Raw genomic sequence first — 7,728 nt, 5'->3', positions numbered from 1 at the left:
AAACGTGGACCAACGCCCGTGACTACTGCAGAGAACACTACACAGACTTACCGATGATCGAGAATGATGTAGAAAACAATTCAGTCTATTCTGCAAAACCAGCCTCTGCTCAACCTTGGATTGGTCTGTACCGAGTGCCGTGGACTTGGTCCGACAAAACCCAAAGCTCCTTCAAACACTGGCGAAGTGGTAACCCAAAAAACGATGGTGGTAACCAGTACTGTAGCGTTGAGAATTCTCTCCATGAATGGGACGATGGCACCTGTTCAATCAAGCTCCCTTTCATCTGTCATCAAGGTGAATGTTAAACAACACAAAGACATTCTTTAAGTGAAGGTTTATTGAAGGGTAGCCCCTTGAGATACAAGGTCTAACATGAAACAAACACATACAACTTACATACACATAGTAAGAGAGTAAAGTACCCCCAAAAATGAATATTAATATTATTGATAACGTAAATCTGAAGACAGCCCAGGCTCCACAAACTGCGCCAACCTGCCCCACGAACCATAACAAACAGTGTTCCAGCCAATAGAAGGAGCTGGTTGAGCCATCACTATAGCCGCGTTAGCACGTAGGCTACTTCCACAATGCGTATTCATGACACAACCAGCTCCTTTTTGTCGGTTATTGGCTGGAACACTGTTTGTTATGGTTCGTGGTGCAGGTTGGCGCAGTTTGTTTTTGTTGACGTGTGTGGAGCCTGAGCTGTCTTTAGAGTCCGCGTTTTTTTACAGTGTGTTCAGGGGACAGGCAGCTGGCGGATAGTGAGGAGATGTTTGCTGTATGTGACAAAAAATGTTGTAGCCTAAAAAGCTGCGTCACATCACTTAGAGCACCTTTAACAGTGCCCTCAATGTTTTTTAAAAGAAAGCATTGGATCCATCCTTTTGAGTTTTATCAACAAAAATTGACAGAATCTGTCTTATTGTTTTGTGTCTGCATGTTTGTTGTACTGTTCAGATTCAAAAGTGAAGACTACTGTGAGGATGAAGTTCGAGATTAGAGCTGACATAACCGATCCAGCTACTAACACCCAGATCCTCCAACAGGTACAACTCTTTCTCAGTTTTGTTTTTTTAATTTGTATGACAGGAAACTACAGTCTACTGTACTGTAAGTCTACTGGTACAGATTAATAAATAAAACGTTTGTATATTTCTTTTATTCCTGTTCAGCTGGATGCAGAGCTAAAAAGACATGGATGGACTGACTTCAAGCTGCGATGGAAGATTCAGCCCAAAAAACAGGAGGAAGAGAAACTCACAGAACCTCCATTCTTTTAAAGAGCCCCTATTATACTCCTTTTCATCTTCATATTTGTACTCTTGTACTCTACTAGAATAGGTTTACCTGCTTTGATGTTCAAATAACATATTATGTTTCTCATACTGCCCATTGCTTCAGCGCCTCCTACTGAAACAGTCAGTTTGAGCTCTTGGCCCACCTTCCTGAAAAGCCCCATCTGGTCTGATTGGTCAGCTGCCCCACTCTATTGTGATTGGTCAACCAAATTCAAACAGGCCACATGTTTTAATCCAAACCAAGATCTTTTTCCTGAACTGAACTAGTCGTTTTGGTGCCTAAATATAACACATCTTTGTGGTTGTTGTTGTGTATCATCATGTAGAAACCAAAGTCACCTTTGTCTAACTCCTTATTTGTGTATTTAAATTTAAGCAAAACAATTGTAGCACAATACTGTCAATGTCACATTGAGGTTAGCAGATGTTTACCAGCAGATCTGCATTTATATTTAATATATTTTAAATCATATAATGATTTTGGTGTGTTTTTAATCAATTAATTTGTCCTTATAATTACGCTTCAGCTAATAGAAGATATCCATATAATAAATTGAGATAATTAGGCTTTTAGTTGTGTGCTGCACTTTGACTATTAACTATGTGAGCAACAATGCCCAAAACATTGACCTGATATTTAACCCCAAAACGAATTATATTTAGCTATTTTGATAATAGATTAAACATTGCAGTCATTTTAATAATTAATAATTAATTAGTTCCAGCTTGTAAATGTGAATATTAGCTGCTTTTCTCTGTCTTGTATGTCCAGAAACAGAATATTTTGAGTTCTGGTCAAGACATTTAAATACATAACCTTGGAATTCAATATATTGTTTTGTAACTTTTAACTATCTTCTGACAAATAGAATAATGGAAATATTTTTTAGCCCTACAAAAAAGGCTTGGCTATTCTGTGTTTTAGCTTTCATGTACTACAGCTAAATGAAAAAAAAAATTAAACAATTTTCATTGCTGTGTGATTTTATGGCTCAATGATGAGAATTATGTTGTTGCTCTCCTTGTTTGCTATCCGCATTACTGTTTTCTTACTTTTATTTGAATGTACTCACACCTGCACTTAAACAAATCTGTCAATTTCTTACTGATTGATTGACTTACTGTCATCACCAGCTTTGTTTTAAATTGCTTTTATTGTCAGACATCTTTTAAGATATGATATTCTGCTTCAAAAGTAAATAAAAACAGTTACTTAAGTACTCTACTTAATACTGTACTCAATATTGGTATGACTTTTTAGTTTTTGATGCAAACAACATTACGTAACCTTCCTCTAATTTCTCAATTGCATTTTAACAAATGACCTTGTCACAAAGCAGCAGCAGCAGCAGCAGCAGTGTTTTACTTTTACCTGTAAAATGATAAAATACTGTAAAATTATTGTTGTGTATCATCATGTAGAAACCAAAGTCACCTTTGTCTAACTCCTCATTTGTGTATTTAAATTTAAGCAAAAAATAGCACCACAATACTTTCAGTGTTACATTGAGGTTAACAGATCTTTACCAGCAGATCTGAGTGATTCCAACAGTGGGAAATGTGCAACTTTGGGGATTTAAGAGTTGAATATAAGGGAATGTTAAAACTTCTTACAACACTGTTCACCAGGATTTAAAGCTATAGTGCGTAGTTTCTGCCGCCCCCGTTTGGAATTCTAAGTAATGACAATAAAACTGTTTGCGCGTCAACATGAGACAAGCATAATGGCCATTTTATAGTCGTGCGAAAGCTTTTGAACAGTAGATACATATGTAAATGCAATACATTTATATATATATAGCTACAACCATTTTGTGAATTTTTGCTTCCAATAATTTGCATAACATCCAAAAATGATCATGAAACAGGTCTCTTTACTTTGACTAAATAGACCTACTAAGTAGGTCTATTTATCAAGCAGTGTTGATGTTTTCTGCCTCTACTTCAGTGTGAATGTAATAGATAATGGGTCTACAGTAAGCAAACACAATATGTGAGTTTATGGATAACTTACCGACTGTGAGTTGAAATCTACCAATTAATTTAGTTGTTTTAGGTTCAACATTATAAAAATGAATAAAGGATTTATCAGTTTGACTAATGTCATTGTATTCATTGTCATGAATGTATAACTTCCCGTAATCCCCAACAGGTCAGGGTTACAGTTTGGTTGGAGACCAGAGAATATAACTACCATGTTCCAAAACACACGGCAACCGTTTATTAATCGGCATGAGTGGCTTTGACTTTGATTTTCAGTTGTTTAATAGGCCAGATGCAATCCTTTAGAAAACTTCAAAGAAGAGCTTGACTTACAGAGAACCCTTTTAAACCTGTTCAGTCCTTGTCTTCCCATTGCTGCGTGTGTGACAGTGATAATAAAGAGATATATTGCACTAATAAATAACCACTCAGTGGTACCAGGCTCCAAGGTTTACAACTGCTTGTAAAGAATCGAAAGGAAGGCTGAGGATCTGTTATAGTTGGTCATTCTGCTCCTACTTACTATTTGGTGCAACGCCATATTTGGACAAAATGAGGAGAATTTTACAGTTTTAACAAACCCAAGATCTGATTTGTGTTTGTGGGGTTTTGTATATTTATGGTTTCCTTGGTGACTTTGACACAATCACAACAAACACCTTAATAATAATAGAGAAAATCTAAAAAGTAAATAGTTTCCAATGGTTTATGGTTAGGGTTATTTATGTATGTATGTACATGGTACATGCTCCTCTTTGGATAAATCCTAGTGACTTCGGAGATCCTCTGACTCATCTGGTACCACCAATAGATCAAAGTTTGGACTTGTCGAACACAACATGATACTCCTATCAACCTTAACTGTACTTCAATGTCAGTACTATAACATGGTTAATACACACTACCATGCTAAATGTACTCATTTCAATATAATATGTTAACATCAGTATGTAAGTATGCTAACAAGCCAGCATTTAAATGTTACATGTGAAAGTCAGCATACTGTAGTTGTGTCATGCATACTAATCATAATGTTAATGTTATGTTACGCGCAAAGCTAAGCCTTATTCCAGCTGGATGATAGCTCATTCACTGTGCAGGAGACAATCCCAGATGTTTCCCATAGAAAAGCTCACCAGACAAAAACCAACCAGTAATAGTCTTCATCAATCAGTAAGTCTTAATCCTTGAAACTTTTTCTCTTTTAAATCCGACACGTTAAAGGTGTTGACACTCAGTATGCCAGTTTCTTTCGGTAACCAGGGTCATAGAAATGTGGTCCTGAAAATGCAGCTTCCTCTACATTAGGAACATGTGGTGGGTGTTTTCTTCTCTTTGGCCACAGGGGTCAGTAGTAACAGTGTTGGTGCATCAGAATGAGGCACAGACAGATGCCACACTTGAAAACTTACTTGGACAAGTTGCACTAAGGTGGGATTCATGTTTTGGAATTGCTTTCAAACAATGTATTTCGGTTGTACAGGAGAGTAGGCTTCAAGGACGACGACTAACTGGTTTGGCAAATGTATGTCTTTAACTTAAGTTAATATAAGTATTTCCAAAGCATTTCTATGGGAAGTATCCAGGACATGCAGGGTACAGCCAGACTAAATACAATACCTCCATTTCTTACACTTGAGCTGTCAATCCAAATGGAGTTTAGTAATAGTCCTGCCCCAGAAAATAATTGATGAATAGCTGAATAGATGCACTGTCATCGCAGAATGAAAACAAATGAATGAGTGAACATTGGAAAGAGCGATCAAGATGGAGAGATAGGAAACGTGAGCGATTCTAAATGGGACAGAGGGATGAGGAGGAAGACAAGGAAACGGGGGAGGATGGATAAAGGAGGAGAATGGAGGACAGGGGAACAGCCAGACTAAATACAACAATACCTCCATTTCTTAAACTTGAGCTGTCAATCCAAATGGAGTTTAGTAATAGTAATTTTGAGGTACCTTTGGTAAACATTCTACCTGCTTAACTTCAGAAAGTTGGCATTGTCATTGTGAGCATGTTAGCATGCTGACATTAGCATTACTTCAAAGCACAGCTGTGTCTCAGTACAGCCTCAGAGACCTGTTATTTAATCAGAACAAATCAGTGTATCCGAACGTCCTGCCCCAGAAAATAATTGATGAATAGCTGAATAGATGCACTGTCATCGCAGAATGAAAACAAATGACTGAGTGAACATTGGAAAGAGTGATCAAGATGGAGAGATAGGAAACGTGAGCGATTCTAAATGGGACAGAGGGATGAGGAGGAAGGCAAGGAAACGGGGGAGGATGGATAAAGGAGGAGAATAGAGGACAGGGGAAGACTGAGCTGGGAGGGAGGTCCAGCAGCAGGCTGCAGGAATGTTTCACATGGCTGTCCTCTGGATGACCTGGCCTCCCTGGAGTGTGGGAGATACTGGGAGTAATTAGCCTCCTTTAACATTGGATCTGAGCTGCCTCTATGCCTCAATGGGGTTAGCAGTGGCATTGAAGGAGATCAAGTGTATTTATATATTCAAACAAAATAGCTTCAGCATTCTTCTTTGGCACCACCCGCCTGCAAAAATTTTATCATTTTGCAGACTATTCATTACAATAATTTTCTACGTATTTCTTTTTTGTTTTAGGTTTTTAGGGCAGTGAAGTTGTATTCAGTCATTTTCAGTTGATGAATGCCGTAAATTAGGTCCATTATTTTGAAGTGGAAAAGATTTCCTTCCCCCCACCCACCCATCTTGCAGCTGACCTACTTTATCTCTGTGTAGATTTAATTATGGATCCTCCTAGCTGCAAATATGTCTCACTTAAAGTCAAGGATCAAGAATTGAAGTGGACAGGAATGAAGAGAAACAGAGCCTAAAAAGTATTGATTTTGTAAAAGGCCACATGGTTTCAATCATGAAATGCCAATACGGGATCGTCAGTGTTAATCTGCTTTGCTTTGATGTCCTTTATTTAAAACAGGCAAGTGTCCCTTTATGGCAAAACATGAATTCAGAGCTAAAATCCTGAATGTTCTCCAGCATAATACTAATCTTACTGCACTTGTGTGATTTTGGGGGGAGTCGGAAGAGTATTTCACTCAGTTTAGGAATAATTTCAATATCATCAACGTCCAGTGAAAAAAACTATTCTTCTTCTTACACTTATGAAAACATTTTAAAAGTCACTAGAGTATTTAAAAAATGTATCCCCAAGATCAACAAGACACGTAGTTTTAAACCACTCTAATGTGGTAGCTAGAGCCACAAGGCTATTAGCTTAGCTTAGCATAAAGACTAATTGTTTATATTTTATAATTTGTACATGTAAGGTGTCCTTGAGTTTTGTGAAAGGTGCCTATAAATAAAAATGTATTATTATTTTATTAAAAGCAGGGGGAGCAGCTAACCTGATTCTGTCCTACCAAACAACTCAAAACTCACTAATTAAAAACACAACTTATCAATTTTACTTTTAAGTTTTTTGACAGTTTGACTAATACCTGGAGCAATCATTCCCATCCTATGAGGTTCTTATGCAACACAAATGTTGTTCACTCCTCCAGGAAATAGGAAGGACCTTAGATACGACTTGCTTCCCTTAGCAACGGGAGATATTTATAGTCCGCTCAGCTACGAGCCAGAAAGCTAACGCAATAGAGAGCCAAAGTCACGCCCCTTCCAGTGGACCTCATGGGACCTTAACTCGGAAAAAATATGAACGGTAGTGAACGGGGAGAGGCAAATTATCTTTTGATCCCATTTGAATTGAGCCATGGATTACAAATATGTTTGTCAATTTAAAAGCTAATTTTTCAACCGAAGAAAGTCTCAGTTAGCCATAGGTTTGTCATATGACCACTTAGTTTTGTGTGAAACCGCTCAGTGAACTACATCTCTCGTCTCACACAAATTATGTCACCTAGCTTGATTCTCAACTTGCTCGCTAGCTAGCTAGCTTAGCTCTGTTCCACAACACATGTAATGTTATCTTAACTGCTGTGTTTTATCCAGTGAAGTGTTTTCAGCACATAAGCAAAAGAACAAGCAAGATCATCTGCTCATTTGAGTAACGTTACATCCCCGGTACGATACACACAGACATTGTAGCTTCAGCGAGAAGTCATCCATGAGACATTGAAGTGTGTAGTCTTTCTAATTAAGTATTTTCACAGTCTTATACTTCAACAGTTTAACAATAAACTGAGACTTTCTTCAGTTAAAAAGTAATGTTTTAAATTGACGAACATCATATTTGTAATCCATGGCTCAATTTAAACGGGATCAAAAAAAATGTATTATCTCTCCATTGACTCTCGTTCATATTTTTTCCGAATTAAGGTCCCATGGACCGGAAGTAGAAGGGCGTGACTTCGGCTCTCTATGCTAGCGAGATCCAAAGTCAATAACATTGTGTAAAGTTGGCAATCAGTAAACATAATTTGACAGTATATT

This window comes from Perca flavescens, chromosome 6 (assembly GCF_004354835.1).
Source record: "Perca flavescens isolate YP-PL-M2 chromosome 6, PFLA_1.0, whole genome shotgun sequence".
In the NCBI taxonomy this organism is placed as follows: domain Eukaryota; kingdom Metazoa; phylum Chordata; class Actinopteri; order Perciformes; family Percidae; genus Perca; species Perca flavescens.
The sequence above is the reverse complement of the archived record's forward strand: the minus strand, read 5'-3'. Positions refer to the sequence as shown.